Here is a 16,596-nt window from a genome sequence, read left to right as displayed (position 1 = left end):
GGTGGGGCCGGGATAGTCACCTCACATACGAGAGAACCGAGGGCTTTAGCTCCTTCCCTGTCAGCCGCCTCATCCCTCACCCAGGAGGGGTTGGGAAGAAGGTGTAGCGAAGTTATTGCTGAGCTATGTCGGATCACAGCCGACAAATACTCGTCTGCCACTTTCCTCATCCTTTTTGCTCTCAGGATTCCCCCAGCGGTGCTGGACTGGCCTCCCCTCAGACCCAAAAGGATTAGAAAGGATTTGTACACTGGCTTCAGGAAGGGCGTGAGAAAATATGATTCTCCTTATTATGTAGATCAGCATGTATCGGTGTTCTTGAGAAAAAAAGTGGCCTGTGGTCGACAGTGCTGGTTAGACCATGTTTAGCAACCATGTTCCTGGTTCTGGGTTTTGAGGGTTGTTTTTTTTTTTTTTTTTTTTGCCTCCCTGCTTCTCCTGCTGCATTCTGTAGCACGTCCCAGCTTTTATTTTAAATTAAAAAAAAAAATTTTTTTTTTACACGTATTTATTTTTGACAGAGCACAGGTGGGGGAGGAGCAGAGAGAGAATGAGACACAGAATCCGAAGCAGGCTCCGGGCTCCGAGCTGTGAGCACAGAGCCTGTTGTGGGCTCAAACCCACAAACCATGAGATCATGACTGAGCCAAAGTCAGACACCCAAATGACTGAGCCACCCAGGCACCACCCCCCTAGCTTTTATTTTAATGCATGCATTTGTTTTGTGGAACACAGTTTGGAAATGCTGCAGGTAGAAAAATATGAAAAATGTCTACAAACATTTTTCAAACTTTAGATATTAAAATGTATTTGGTCTCATAAGCCTCTTTTTTTATATTGGTGATTGACTTTTGTTACAAAGTGTTTGTTCATAAAAATACCACTGCATGCATATACATATACACACAGACACATCTGTATGCATATGCACAGATGGACACACATGCTTGTATACAGGCATGTGCACACATACATGTATACACATACGCACACATACAAACACGTATATATACACATATATACGCAATACATCATATACACATACATAGGTGTATGTATACACACATGTGCACATGCATATACACCCATACGCGTGCTCAGACACATACACACATGTGCACACACTTACACAGGTGTATACCCACCCTACATACACACGCGTGTATACGTATATAGGCATCGACAAATACTGGAGGACTCTGTGCTAAAGTGGGAGCAGCTCTCACCTTTTGGGGTGAAATCCCAGAGGACTGAATCCATCTGTGCGGTTTTCTCCACCATTTCTATGGTTATTTATTCCTTTTGTATTAAGGCAAAAATAACCGTGAGATGCCTTCTTTTGTTTTTTTACCATGGCATTTAAGACCGTCTGCTGAGCGCCACTCTGAGGGACAGCTCGCACGTGCCCCCGTCAAGGTGACTGCACAGAGGGTGTCTCCCACGTCAGATTTCTGGATGAGGGAGCGTCAACGCAAATGTCAGCGGGGGAGCTCCTCTGACCCGCTAATGGGCTGTGTCCCGATTCGGCCTTCCTTTCGAGGGTCACTCTGGTGTTTTCTCAGCTGGTGAAGCCCTGACCCGCTCTGACAATTATTACTTCATGTCGAAAGGGCGCCGTGCTGAGCTGTCTAAATCTGACAGGAAAAGATAGAGCGGCCCCCATCAAACTCTGGGCCACGAAGCTCCAGCAGAGGGTTAAAGGTTCTGGAATGTTCTGTGGAAAGACATAACAGCCTTTCCTGCGCTGCCTCCTGCTAGCCTCCTAAATAAGATCTCACCAGCCCGTGGCCTCCCTCTGCGTTGGAGCTGATGCCCTCAGACGGTAGCCCCATCTCGGGGCCTGGGTCTGTGCACAGAAAATGGGCCGAGAAAACGGGCCCCGGGGGCTGCCAGCTGACCACCTTCAGGGAGAATAACCCGAATCTCCTGGAATTTGTTCCGAGGGGAAGTGGTGAGGGCGCTCTCTAGTATGATGAGAAATGACCTATTTAAAATGCCAGCTGGGCGCCTGGGTGGCTCTGTCGGTTAAGCCTCCAACTTTGGCTCAGGTCATGATCTTGCCGTTTCCGAGTTCGAGCCCCGCGTCAGGCTCTGTGCTGACAGCTTGGAGCCTGGAGCCTGTTTCAGATTCTGTGTCTCCCTCTCTCTCTCCTTTTCCCTTGCTTGTGCTCTCTCTCTCTCAAAAATGAATAAACATTTTTTTTTCATTTAAAAAAAATTTAAGTGGATTATTTCACTTAAACCATTCTTTCAACACTTATTTGCACACGCCCGAAATGCCAGCAAGGTTCTAGGTGCTGTGAGATAGTGGTGGACAAAAGAGACAAAGTCCCATGGAGAATCAAAGGGCGATTTATACACACAGTGCAATATTATTCAGCCTTAAAGAAGAAGGAAACCCTGTCACGTGCCGCCACGTGGATGGATGCTGGGGACAGACGCTAAGTGAAATAATCCAGGCACAAACAGACGAACACTGTATGATCCCACTCACATGATGTACTGATAGTCACGTTCACAGAGACAGTGGCTTCCAGGGGCTTGGGGATGGGAGAACACGGAGTTTGTATTTAATGGGGGCAGAGTTTCAGTTTGGGAAGATGAGAAACTTCTGGAGATAGATGGTGGTGATGGTGGCACAGTAATGGGAATGTAGTTAATGGTGCTGGACTTCAAAATGGTTAAAATAGTAAATTTTATGTTATGTGTATTTTAACACAGTTTTTCTTTTTCTTTTCTTTTTTTTTCCTCTTTTTAAAAAGAGAGACCAAGTGCCTGCTCTCGAGGGGTCCATGTTCTAGAGGAGACGTCTCTAGTCCAGCGGCTGCACCGGACTTGGGGTTCAGAGTGATGATCTCATGCTCTGTACAGCCCTCCTTGCTGAGGCTCCCGCACGGATGAGTGAAGTACGCGCCCATTTTCACCTTGGGCGCCGGCCCGGGGTACATGCTGACACCCTGAGGGGTCCTTGAACTATCACACAGGTGCGTTTCCCCCTTAGGCATCTCTCCTTGCCCCCCCCCCCCCCCCCCCCCCCCCCGCCCTGCTGTCTCCGCATTCCAGCCTGCTCCTAGGAGTCTGAGTCCCACCCTGTCCTCAGGCTCCTCATCAAGAAGCCCAAGACTAGTGCCTCGGAGGTGTCACCTGGGAGTAGGGCTCTTCGGAGGGGCAGTAGCACCTGGAGTCCTGGTGACACAAGAGCTCCAGCCCCCTGGTCACAGAGCAGCCCCTCTACCTCACCCCTTCCAGCCTCTCACCCTCTCTCTCTCTCTCACCCCCCCACCTTGACCCTGTCTTCTTTAACCTTCTGTGTCCCAGCCCAGAGGCAGGTCTGACAGAAACCACATGACAGAAGGCCGGGGACAGTGATCCCACAGGGGTGGACAGGACAGGCCGAGGTGGAGGCCCAGCAGACCCTGGACCCACCACTCTCAACACATCGCCCTTAGGATCACCTGGGGCTTTAAAAACAGTGGTGCCCAGGACCTTCTTTCTGAGTTGTTTAAAAAAAAAAAAAAAAAAAAAGCTCCTCGGTAATTCTGTTGGGCAGGTAGGGCTGAGGACCATTGATTTACATACAGCCTTGACCTCACATTTTAATCACTTGGGGAGCCTTTAAAAAGTACAGCTGGTCTGGGTCCCATCCCGAGGTTTGAGTGCCCTTGGGCTGTGGGGTTTCTAATAGCTGCCCAGAACATTCCGTGTGCCGCTTCCGCTGTAAACCAGACGTGGGGTCCCTGAAGCAGGTGCCACCGGTCTGTTGGGGCTGCAGGATCCGTCAGGCTCAGTGTCTGTGATCCAGGACACCTTCAGGGGCCCCGGATAAGGTTTAATTTTCACTTCTTTTAAAATCGGAAGAAACAGATGAACTTTTAGGTAGAAGAAAATGCTGTCATATATGCTATTCATGTATTCATCTTTGTGCCAACAGAGTCATAAAATATACTTTTTAATATTAATTTAATATAAATTTTAATATTAATCTTTGATTTAATATTAATGACCACAAAGGTCATCGCGAGGCCCCGACATCTGCTGTGCTCAATGCAGATCCTCGGGGCCCCCTGTCCGGGGCTTTGCACCCAATGGGCACTGAGTGAAAAGGAAAGGGATGTCTATGAGGAAAATAAAATGCTAACGGGGGGTTTCATGGAACTCATCCCTCTGACGGAGCCTGAAAAACGAGAGGAGATTAGGCTGAAAAAAATAAGAACCAGGAAGAAATAAGGTTGAAGAGAGCTGCCTAAGAATACAAAGGGCGCCTGGTTCTTTCTGGGGTTCTGTGCACCTGCCCCGGGGTGGGCGGCGGGGGGCAGGCAGTGAGCTCCATAACTGTGAGCTCCATTCCCCTGGATAAGTGCAGAGAAGCAATGCGGGGGTGGGGGTGCCGGGAGCTTTGGCACATTTAAAGACGACTGAAATAAGAAAGCAAGCTGACAATAAAGAGTTTGCGGGCACCCCAGCAGGAGGGCCCTACGCTGCCGGTTCTGAGCTTGGATTTCCCAGGCTGACAGCAGGGAGGAGGGCTCTGAGTCCAGAGCCTCTGGGAGGCCTGGCCCAGGGGCGCCCCCGACTCTTCTCAGTGGCCCCCATCGAACAGCCTGTGTAGGGTGAGCCGTGGGGGGAGAGAGCCTGCGCACATGACCTGCTCCAGAAAGCTGCACCAAAAGCACGTTCTATTTATATGTTAGAAATAGCAGTCACAGGAGGTTCGAAAGGCGCATGCGCCAGCCGCGGCCTCAATCAGGCCGTCCCCAGGAGGGTGGGCGCGGGCAAACCTCCCTGCTCCGAGGGGCACACAGGGCTGGGTGCAGGGCCTCTCGGGGGGCGCTGGCAGCTGGGGCAGGGCCGCATCGTCACGCCCCCAGATGCTGCTGCTGTGACGAGCCCGTGAAGGGAAGGGGGGCTGCATTTTCAAGCCGATGTTTGATGTTCAGATGCAACCTGGTGCTTTGTGCGCTGCTATTAAATGTGATTATGTGATGGCACGTGGTGATTAGCGGAGCCGTGTCCCTCGCTGGGAACCTCCTCCCCCTGCTCTCCACCCCCACAAAGCCCTGGAAGTGGGGTTGAGATCAGAGCGGGGGCGCACATCAGCCGGCTCCAAAGAGCCTTTACCCCCGCGTGGCTTCCGTTAATCAGTGAACACCTGCGAGCCAAACTCTGCTGCCCCCCCAGATGTCCTCACATGCTCCCCCAGAGTAGTGTCGGGAGGGTGACACCGTGCCTTTAACACCCCATGAAACAACCTGAGACCCCATTTACACTCAGTTGGTGGAAAGAGCACACCCATCCACACTCATTCCAAAGGCCACTTTCTTCCCGAATAATTCGGGGTTGTCTCATTTCTGCTCCAGCCATGCTGCAGCCTGCTTCTCCGATGCCGCTGGGCACAGAGCTACCAGCCCCAGGGATTCTGCCCACTTCCTTCGTCCCCTGGGGGCACATCAGCCCAGGATGTCTTCCTGATGGCTCCCGGACCACAAGAGGTGGGTTCGGTTCAGAGGGGACAGGTGGCCCCTTGAAATGTAGCCATTCCTGTGCTGACGGGCCCCTGCCATTCTTCCAGAAGCCGTCTTCCTGTTGGGATGCTGCCCAACCCCTCTTCATAGTTGTCCCTCCTATCACCCGGGGAAATTCCACTTTAAGTGCTTGCAGGGCTCTTGATTTTTAAAGCTGAGCCTTGAACACTGCTTTGGCTAGATCTCTTTTATCGGAGTGATGCCTTCTGAGGGAAGAAGCAGGAGTTTTAGACCCTAAAGACCCAAGAAAGCCCGGGTGGGGTTTTTCCACTTCCCTTGCAGCTCCGTTTCGTCTCCTGCCCCTACAGAGCAGTGATCGCCATCTGCCTGTGGGCACCAGCCTGAGACAGACGCTAGGGTCCAGGGAGGGAGGTGGACATCACATGTCATGTAGCCCCCTCCGATTTTGTGGCACATTGGGGCAGTTGGGGTAATCCTGCCTGGGGAGCAGAGGCCATCTCGCCAAGTGTCCTGACTCATCACTGCTCTGTAGGATGGCTCTTTCATGGAAAAGTTCTGCACTGAGATCATCTTTGGTTTGGGACCCGGCTGTCAGGTCTGGACAGGGCAACTTTCCCTAGTCATTTATGGCTCTCCTCCATGTTCCTCCGGATGGAGGTCACATCTGGTTCAGAAAACCAAGCCCCCGAGGAGATCATCACTGGATCTCTGTAATCAGGGTCCAGTTGTCCTCCCACGTCCTGGCTGAAGTCTGAGGGTGGGGCAGAGCCTCCGGGACTCTGAGTGATTCTGAGTCAGAGAGGACAGGCCAGGACACTGGCTTCCTGAAGGGTGTTAGTCACATGTGCACACAGGCATGTGTGTGCACATACTCAGACACACATATATGCATGTGTACACGTAAACACGTGCGCACCCATGTACGCATACGCAACTTAGCGTCTTTGCTATGGTCACAGTCACACACATAGATAATGTACCCAGGGATCTGTGTGCAGACCAGTTTAGCTGCAGAAAGAACCGTTCTTGAAGTGTATTCTGTCCAAGTCTGTAGGTGGTGGGTGAAAATGGCTATAATACATGTAGCCCCCCAGTGAGACTTGTGTGGGCAGGCAGCCTTTCAAGGGTTGGGAAGAATGTGAGGCTTGGAGGGGTTGGGGAAGTACAGGGATCTGAGCTGGGTCTTCACAGACAGGTAGGATTTGAATAAATGAAAGGGCATGGGGGCATTTAAGATACAGGAGGCCGTGTAAATAAAGGTTGAGGGCATTAGTGGCTCTGGTGAGTGGTGACAGCAGGCTGGTGGGGCCAGAATGGCAGGTAGTTCGGGAGAACAGTCACAGCAACAAGGTCTGGCAGATAAGGCGGGTCGGACTGAAGGGGGCTTGAACATCTCCACAATGGGGCGGACATTAGCAGCCATTGATGTTTCTTGAAAAGGACAAGAAGAAAAGGAACGGACATTGACATGCTTTCTAGTCACCAGATTCTGTGCCAGGTACTTTACGTTTATTTACCCTTCACCAGAGTCCTGTAAGGCAAGAAAATATCATTCCTAGTTTTACCAATGAGGCAACCGAGGCTCAGCTAGATGGTATTACCAGCTCAGGGTGGTGCAGCCGGTAACTGATGTGGCCAGTTCCAAACTCACTTTCCCCCAGTTCCCAAAGCTCCTGTCTGTTCCCTGTAGCACATTGCCTTCCAAGAACAGCAGCAGAGCTAAAATTAATTTAAGGAAAGATTCATCTAGCTGCAGTGAAGACACAGACAGATTGGAGGCTGGGGTCAGGGGACCTTCTATTGAAATAAGCAGGAGTGAGATGAATGTACAAGATGAGCCTGGAACATGTCACATCAGAAAGCAAGGATACCATCAAAGTGGACACAGGGGCCAAAGTGGTTCCTACCGGCCGAAGACGAGACAATGCAAACATCAATTAGGGTAATAGCTGCAGGGGATTGATCGCAACGGATTAAAATACATCAGATATGCTGAACTCCAGGCCTTTGTCACAATGCTAAAAGTAAGACACGCACTGGCCACTTTTGGAGGAGTTCATTCTTTGGGAAACGTGTCTAAGAAAGGAAAATATCCAGCATTCTCAAGCATTCCTTCTGCTTTTCCCATATGAAGTTTCTCCTTTCAGAAGCCTTCTAGCTAATAACTGAAGAAGGAGCTGTAGAATTAAAACATCACCGTGTGCCAGCCTCTCACGGATGAATGGATCTGGCCCCAGTGCCTAATAATATCCCAAGAAGAGCTGACCAGGTAGATAACCATATACCTCCTCGTGGAAAGAACACCGCCACTTTTGGTGTTTCTGGCCAAAAATAATCATGCTTGAATTGGATTAAGCCTCTAGATCTAAATATGAACTCGCAGGAATTTCAAAGGACAGAGAAACATATTAAGGGACATCTTGGGGATGCGATCAACAAAATCCAGACTGCGGGATCACTGACTGGATATCTGATATTCATCGGGAATTGATATCGTTTTTGAAAGGAATGGGTTTTGTAGATTTGTGCTCAAAAAACAAACTCTGGTCTTACTGAGAAACCTTCTGGAGTATTTACGGATGAGATGATACGATGTCTGAGGGGGGAGTTTGGAAGGTGGGGGTAGCTGTAGATACAACAAGGCTGGCTATGAGTTGAAAAGTGTTGAATTCAGGTGGTAGAAAGGCATTGTCTTCTCTACTTTGGCATCTATTGAAAATGGGCCTCGGATGGGATGCTGCTATTGCTGAGGTGGCAAAGGGAAAGCAGTGCGTAGCAGGGAGGTTTAGAAGGGACAGGAGAATGAACCAGAGCTGGATCTGGGGCACCGGGGGAGGACGAGGCATGGATGCGTCTAAGCCCCTGACCCCCATCAGTGTGCTGGCAGCATATGGTCCAGCACCACCCAGCTCCTGACTGCAGACAAGCTCTTCTGCCTTGGAAGTGCTGAGAAGTGTTGCCCGCCCAACCCGGAGGACCGTCTGCCAATTGTTAATGATCTGCCAGAATCCCAGCTCCAAGGCCACCTCAGCTGTGCCGTCTTCTGGAGGCAATCATGCCCCCTCCCGGGCTCCCCTGGTCCTCATTCAGACTGGCCCGGATCACAGTCTCACCTGCATTTCGGTAGGTTGTGTTCAGTCCCTTGTCATCCCCGGTGCATGTCCCCCTGGGGCAGGCAGAACTCACCAGGGAATCCAGAGCGGCTCCACATGGGAGGCATGTGGGACCTGCCTACTGGTTGTGAAACGAACAGCCCCCTCGTTCCCCACTGGCAGGCGAGGATAGTTAAGCAGAGGGCGGAGGACTGGACAAGAAGAGACAGTCTTGACCTTGGCCAGGAGAGGCTCTGCCAGAATCTAGACCCTCAGCTGTTTCCATGGCCCCGTGGGCAGCTGCTTCTGAATCCCTTCCTCAAAGTCAAGCGCATTGAGGACCTAGGAGGAGAATGATCCTGAAGGTGCTCCCCATCAGGTCATGCTCTGGGTCCAGGCACCTCATGTGCCCCACGCTCTGCTCTGGGAGTTCAGAAGGTGCCATTATAGGCAGCCTTGCCCTGGGAACCCGGGGAGAAGGTCCAGCGATAGAGCTGGAGGGGAGCATGAGGGAGAAGGCCTGGGTGCCACATCCCAGGCTCTGCGGAGATGTCTGGGATGGGCTGCTGGCGGTGCCCCCTTCTGCTAGTGCTGAGTCCCCGTGGCCTCTGTGGGAACGCCACGTCTTGGACCCGTTCCAGGCTCAGTAATTACATTCTGCCTGTTAAACTCCCTCTGCGGTCTCAATTGGATACTGTTGTCATTGAGTTTGCTTTCTCAAATCAGCTTTTCAGGGTGACGTCTGCAAGGCTGTGCCACTGGGAGCTGTCTCACAAGGTGGAGACGCGGAGCAGAACCCCGGGCCTTGCTTCAGGAACTCCGGTCCCTGCTGGGGACTGGGACCCCTAGGGGACAGATGTTGGTGGACGGGGTGAGGAGGTGCTGGGCACCTTTCTGTCCACTTGTCCTGTTTAGCTCACAAAGGGGCAGAGCAAGGGGGCTGCGGTTCTGAGCGACAGACGCACAGTGTGGGTCCCGCTGGGCCAGCCCCCCACCCGGGTCCAGCCTGGCTCAGCCCAGTCCGGCCGTGTGATACGGGGCAGGGTGCGTTGTCCGAACAGGAGATACCTCTGTGATGTCTCCTGATTTCAACATGAGGCACTTGGGAGTCACAGAACTGTTTCAGTCGGTGAAATCGGGTCGCCTCCCTCCAGGCCAGCCATTTGCCCCCTCCCCCAGGCTCTTTTGGCTTCATGGCAGCTGAATGGGGGTAGAATGAGCAGATCAGGGGCCTCCTGCAGGCACGGCACCCCCGACCCCTGGGTCAGAGGGACCTAGAGAATATCCAGCCCGATAAATGTCAGACATTGCAGAGCCACAGAACCTTCCTGAAACTCGTGTGTAGCAGAGAGCAAAGTGGGGCTGCTTGATTCCTTCCCCTCCCCCACGCTCTCCTTCCCCAACCTTCAGGGCACTGAGTCTCACGCCCAGTGCAGTTCATGCGGGGTCTCCTGGTCTGGGTAGCGGTGCAATGAGGCAGAATCCTGGGGCTCCTCAGAGCACAGCTTGAACCCACCGACCTGGTCCGACCTCCTCATTCTGCAAGTGGGAAACTGAGGCTTGACGTCACACACTCTTGATGGGCAGAAGCTCTCCTTATGACCTGTCCAGACTTTTCCCACAGCACAAACAGACCCCCCTCTGTCTCCTCCAGCACCTCTGGATGTGTGAGCAGGGAGATAGGGTACCTATCACCTGCAGCATGGCCCCCTGTCTCAGGCTGGGCCACCCCTCGTGTGGCTGTGGGTCTGGAGACCAGGAGAGGTCAGTGCTCATGTCTGGCTACGTGATGGCACACCCAATCAAGGAAGACAGCATCCAAAGGCAGACACTCTAGTAAATAAACAGGAGGAACCCGGCTTGGCTGGAACAATTCTCCAGAATGTCTCTGGATCCCTGCAGAGTGGGTCAGCATCTGGAACCAGGGACAGCTGCTTCCTGCTGACCTAGCTAGGCATGTGGGTGGAGACCTGGCCATTCATTTTCCTGGAAGGCTTCTTAACAGTCCTCCCCCTCAAATATCATGGTCTAAACCCTCGGTTTCAAAGAAGACGGGAAACCCACCCGCCAAAATGGTAATGGCAAGTACTTCAAAGCACCCGGGGCCCTGGGAAAGGAATCACAAGAAAGAATGAAGTGGGAGATTAGGAGGAGTCCCCTCACACCCCCACCCACCCCAGTGAGCGACAGGGGATGCCCGTGATAGGCTGGTGAGGGAGGGCGTGAGGGCGTCCACAGAGGTTCTCTTCCTATCTATCTAGGAGCCCTGTGCAGAATCATCAGTAATGGTTAAGACTTCCGGCTAAGCAGTGCCCTCCTCCTGAGTGTCTGACGTCAGCTCTCAAGTGCTCCTGCGAATTGAGGCGAAAAAGGTAGGCGTGAAAGCTCAGAGGCCAGATGGCAGGGTTTAAATGTGCCAGCAGCGAGTTGGGACTGCTTGACTTCTCGGAACCTCAGTCTCGTCATCTGCAAGGTGACGGCAGTGCCTACGTCACTGGGCTTTCTTGGGCATAGAGTGAAGTCATCTGGGAAGGAAAGCAGTGCCCGACCCAAAAATGGTGCCCAGCAAATAGTAGCCTTTCCATATTGTCTTACAGATGATTTATCAATCGGTCACTTCCTCTAAGATGAGTGACGGGGCCCAGGGACTTGGGAGAAGAGGGAGTAGGAGGTCACGGGGACACAGAGAGTGTGAGTTGGGGGGCCAGGGTGCAGGAGCAGGAAGTCTTTGCAGAGTTTCCTCTTGGTGACCCCCCTTTCCCTGCCTGGTGGGCTGTAAAGGGGTCTGCTGGGGTGTCTCAGTAGGAGAGCTCTCCGAGTCCCGGGGGCCTCCTGAGCCCTACTTGTGTTTCCTCTGGTTTCCGTGGTGATGCTCTCTGTCCCCCAGCGTGCGACAGAGCTGGCCAAGGCCATAGGCTGTGAAACTTCCGTGTCCCACTAGCAGCCCCCACACCCCACACATCCCCTTTCCTCCCTGTGCAGGTTTTGTGATGGATGGGACACTAGGAGGGAGGAGACTGAGCTGGGTCATTGCGTTGCTTGTGCCCCAGACAGAAGCCTGTACCTCAGACCCACAGACCTTCAGGGACTAAAGGGGAACTTGCTCTAGGGGGTCCCCATTCCCTTGCTGACATCACCACCTGCACGAAATGATTCCCAGCCTGGTGGGTCGGGAAGGCCCGCAACCGTGGGTCTCTTTGTTTCCATTTGTTTTAGCGTGAGTGACTTTCGAGGGACCAGTTAGAGACGATCCGCTTTATGTGTGTAAGGCACTTGATAACACTTCTCGTTTGTGGTAAGAACCTCTCTGCTGCTGTCCTTTCGGGGAAATCTTGCCAGTCCGCATGCAGTTAGGGGCTGCTCGTAGCTTTCTTGGGCCTGGAATTTAATTCCTTTGCTTTATCAGATAGCACTTTCTTAAAATCAGCTGATTTCTAAGCCATGAAACATGATTGGAGGGGGCTGGGGCTCGGGGTCAGACTGGTGGACAATAGGGGGTGTTCCGTTTTCTCATGGCCCCTGGCAGAGGTCATGGTGGAGCCCTGGTTAGCGAGTACTCCAAGCCCAGAACATTCACCACTTTCTAGCAGCTGCAGACGCATAGGAGTCTGTTTGGCACACATGGCCGAATGCTCACAGCATCTTGGTGAACGTCCGTATCCCAGTTACACGGTCACTGTCAAATCCTTCCCCGTCCCTGTAGATGGAGTCCTTGCTCAGACCCTGTGTTTCACGTGGGACAAATCAGCACAAACCAGGCTGTGGCGAGCAGTCTTCCCTTTTCCTGACAAGCAGCCCCCACAGCTTCTAAAAGCCTCTTCTGGCTCCATCGATCGCACGTGTCCCCTCCCTACCCATGAGATTAGCCATGGAACCTTCTGGAATGACAAATTCCAGAACTCTGGCTTAGTCGCAAGGATGCACAAATGAATGTCTATTCTGTTTACAACCACCACGCCCTGGCAAAGCCATTCTTCATGCTCCAGATCTCCCATGGTCAGGAGAAAGTTCTTCCAAAACACTAAAAACTTTGGGGCCATAGTCAGTGACCTTTTTCTCTCTGTTTCTCTGTAGTGACATTGTAGAGGGGCTGGTTTCTCTCCTTCACTTCTCATGGGCCATTAGTGGGAGGAGATGTTCCATTATCTGAGCTCTAATGAGCCCAGTAACTGGAGAAGAAGGGCCTATGGGGGAGATTTAATTTGAAACTCAATGGTCTAGTTATTCTAGTGGGCTTTATTCTGGACCCCAGAGCCCACAGGGTAGGGGTGTCCCGTTGTAGTCAGATCCAGGACCTGCAAGTGGTGTTGAGGGCAGCCCGAGGCCGGGAGGGAAGGGAGGAGAGGGGAAGAGGGAGGAAAGCGGAGGGAGGGTGGAGGGAGGAGAGAAGACCCGCTCCAAGGAAGTCCTGCCTGTTGTTTTTGCTCATGATAGTGGCCTTTAAAATTATCCAGGCCCAGGCGACAGTTCCTACATGCTCTGTGACTTTGCAGCCTTAGGGAACTAGTCAGCCTCCTCTAGCTTTTATAGTTAGTTCAAAATGTTCTGGAGAAAAAGTTTGGCTTGCTTGTGAGCAGCTCAATGGCCTACTTCTGTATGCTAAGGGGATGGTTCCTGTCTGCTGGTCTAGAGACCACATGGCCGTGGATGTACATTCCATCAAGTGCATCCCTCATGGATTCATCCATTCCACTTACATTCACGACCTGCATGAAATATCCCTCTACTGCATACACCACCTCGCTGGGGGTCCGTCGCTCTGATTAGAGCTTCCGCTTGGTCCCCTTCCTCCTCCTCCTTTTGTGTTGAAACGGGGCAGTTGGATCTTCTCTTCCCCAAATTCAGTGTTCCCTCTGGCTTCCTTGGGGTCCAAAGGTGCTTCTCTACTGGCTCTTTGCCAACATCATTTAAGTGTGTTGAAAGCTTTTTCCACTCAAAGAATTCCACTGGCGGTGGGGGGGCTCCTGGGTGGCTCACTCATTAAGCGTCTGATTCCGGCTCAGGTCATGAACTCATGGTTCGTGGGTTCGAGTCCCGTGTCGGGCTCTGTGCTGACAGCTTGGAGCCCGGAGCCTGCTTTGGATTCTGTGTCTCCCTCTCTCTCTGCCTCTCCCCAGCTCGCACTCTCTCTTTCTCTCAAAAATAAATAAACATTTAAAAAAATTCCACTGGGCTCCTTAACCTCCCATATGTGACTCTGTCCTTTAGCCTGAACAAGCCAGGAGCATTAGAATAACAGAATAACTAATAATTAGAATAACAATAGGTAATCCTATTATTGTTGTAATGAAAGAGGCGGATAGATTTTCCTTCTTTTCTTTTCTCAAGGGTTGGTTTGTTTCTGTGCAACTGCTGACTTGGGTTCTGGATTTCATGGATATAAATTTTGCAAGATTTTTGGTTGAAATATGGTAAATAGCGTTAATGATTACTGATCAGAGTGATAAATCAAGTTGATGTATCTAGTGGTGGCATATCATTAAGGGGAGATTTAAACTTTCAATCTTTAACTTAAAAGGTTAATGCTTATATAGCCTCTTAATGACTTTATGGTAGAGATGGTGATCGTTTTTCGAAATATGTGAACGGAACCAGTTCCAGTACAATAGGTTTGAAGCTGCGATTAGAGCCTCAAATCTCTGAACATTGGCTGTAATATACTCCAGGTCGTGTGCCCATTAGGGTTGTTTGATTAAGTCGGCCTGGAATGGCATCAGTTTTGAGGCCTAGGGATGGGATGGCTTATGAATGTAGCACGTCTCCGATGAGATTAATATACAATATACGTCCTCTTCCTGTGGAATCATGCCTCCAGTCCTACCCTCCCTTGCAACTGCTCTGACCCAGGGCACCGTGGCCCCAAGACAGTTAATAATCCCCACAGCTGCCCTCTGCCCCTACCTGTTTGGCCATCCTCCCTTGCTGACCACCCACTCTGGTCCCCACCCCCCCCCCCACCCCCAGATTGCTCTCGACTTCCTGGTTGGCCCTTGCTGACCTCTCTCTGCAGTCCTGCAAGATCAGTGCTTCCCAGGGCTCTGTTCTGCCTCTTCATCTGTATCTTGTCCTTTCAGCTGGCATTCACGTCCTCGCAGCGACCCAAACCTAGAGTCACCTCCATCTGCCGCCTGGACTGCCGGCAGCATCCACCCTTGTTCCTTTAATTCATTTTCCACCACAGACGGGAAGGATCTTTCTAGCACGCCGTTTGTCACGTCCTTCTTCTGCCTGAAACTCTTCCATGATCTCAACTTTCCCTTTCAGGTAAGGTCTAAAGAAAACACTTAACCTGACATACTGGATCCTTCGTGATCACACTTGCTCTTCTCCAGCTGCGTTCTTTCTGGAACACTCTTTCCAGAATTGGGTACCTGGCCAGCAAGTAATAGGCTCTTAGGGGCTGAACCGTGGGCCCTAACTTCCAGAATGTGACTGTATTTGGAGACAGGGCCTTTAAAGAAGTACTTAAGCTAAAATGAGGTCGTTAGGTGGGCCCTAACCCATTATGACTGGTGTCCTCATAAGAAGAGGCGATGAGGACACAGACACAGATGAGGGAAGACCGTGTGAGGACACGGGGAGAAGGCGGTAATCTACAAGCCAAGGGGAGAGGCCTTGGAAGAGAGCTGCCCTGCCAACTTCTGGTGTCCTTGCAAGTCCTCAGGGTTCTCTGACAGTAGAAACTTGTGTTTGTTCTGGGGCACCTGGGGGGCTCAGTCAGTTGAGTGTCTGACTTTGGCTCAGGTCATGATCTCAAAGCTCGTGGGCTGGAAGCCCCACATCAGGTTCTCTGCTGTCAGCACAGAACCCGCTTCAGATCCTCTGTCTCCTCTCTCTCTCTCTCTCTCTCTCTCTCTCTCTCTCTCTGCCCCTCCCCCACTCATGCTCTTTCTCTCTCAAAAATAAATAAACATTAAAATTTTTTTTAAATTTTTTTGAAAGAAACTTGTGTTTGTCCTGCTCATGGCTGTATTCAGCGTCTAGCGCACCCTCTGGTATCTAGAAGACGTACCAGTTAGTGTGGGTGAAATGACTGGCTGAATAAACAAGAGAACTGGTTTTAAAGTATTGAAGGGGTGATCCTCCGAGTGGAAAACCAGCTGCTTCATGCAAGCTGATGTGAGCAGGTGTGAGGATGGCAGCGCAGAGCCCTGATTCCTTGGTCTTCTATGTCTGTATCTTTTGCACGCTTTGTTTTGGAGTAAGCTAAATGAGAACAAAATTTTAAGATATTATAGGAGAGAATGGTGGTGTGGAGTTGATAATCAGATCCTACTCACCTCTTGGTTGAGGAACCTAGCTGGAAAAGAACAGTTAGGAGGAGGGTGTTGACAGAAGGGAGGTGGACTTCGGGAGAGCAGCCAGAGGGCCGCAGGGTGGGCTTGGGAGCCTGGGGTGGGTGTGGGGAGGAGACTGCACGAAAGGCAGGTTTTTGCCAGGAAAACACTTCACCCATGACTCATTCTCCGTTAGGGTCTCCCTGGAACAAAGAGGGCGTCCAACAGGCTGTTCCTGTTCAGTAGCTATTGAGTGAGATAGATGAGGAGGGAGGGATTCCAGAAGGTTTCATGACACACACCTCAGCACACGTCCGTGTAGAACAAATTTCCCCTTGCGGTATTTTGTCCTTTCAAACTCGGGTTGGGAGAGGCACCAATCTCTGGTCTTCCTTTCTCATTTTCCACAGCACCCCCTCTCCTCACCTTTAGGGTGATCCCTCTAGCCCAGGAGCCCACCCCTCCCTGAAATCCCTCCCCTCTGGGCTTGGGCTCTGGCCCACATGTGCATCATGTAACCCCTTTCTGCTGGCACTGGACTGAGATGGGCCCAGGGGCCTGGCCAGATTCTCAGCCCCGGGATTCAGAGATGGCCAGCTGGCTTCTGCACACAGACATCCCTGGTGTGTGGGATATCTGCCTACCACAGGTCATGTCCAGCTGCGTGGGCTGAGAGGTGAGGGCACTGAGCTACAGAGAGAGGGGAACAGAGCAGGAGAAGAGGGTGCAGGAGGAGGGGATGGG

The 16,596-nt window shown here is 51.7% G+C and overlaps 1 long non-coding RNA gene across 1 annotated transcript in view; it reads left to right on the top strand.

The window, feature by feature from the left end:
* Positions 1-530: 530 nt before the first annotated feature.
* The window catches only part of LOC113603586 (uncharacterized), a 94,926-nt gene continuing 78,860 nt past the window's right edge, over positions 531-16,596 (top strand). The window contains exons 1-6 of the long non-coding RNA XR_008299902.1: positions 531-2,499; positions 2,763-2,984; positions 5,358-5,489; positions 10,837-10,947; positions 11,792-11,870; positions 14,650-14,839. This is a non-coding gene — a long non-coding RNA (uncharacterized LOC113603586). The remainder of the gene's footprint in view (positions 2,500-2,762; positions 2,985-5,357; positions 5,490-10,836; positions 10,948-11,791; positions 11,871-14,649; positions 14,840-16,596) is intronic.

This window comes from Acinonyx jubatus, chromosome B4, assembly GCF_027475565.1.
Source record: "Acinonyx jubatus isolate Ajub_Pintada_27869175 chromosome B4, VMU_Ajub_asm_v1.0, whole genome shotgun sequence".
NCBI classification, from domain to species: Eukaryota; Metazoa; Chordata; class Mammalia; order Carnivora; family Felidae; genus Acinonyx; species Acinonyx jubatus.
The sequence above is the reverse complement of the archived record's forward strand: the minus strand, read 5'-3'. Positions and strand labels throughout refer to the sequence as shown.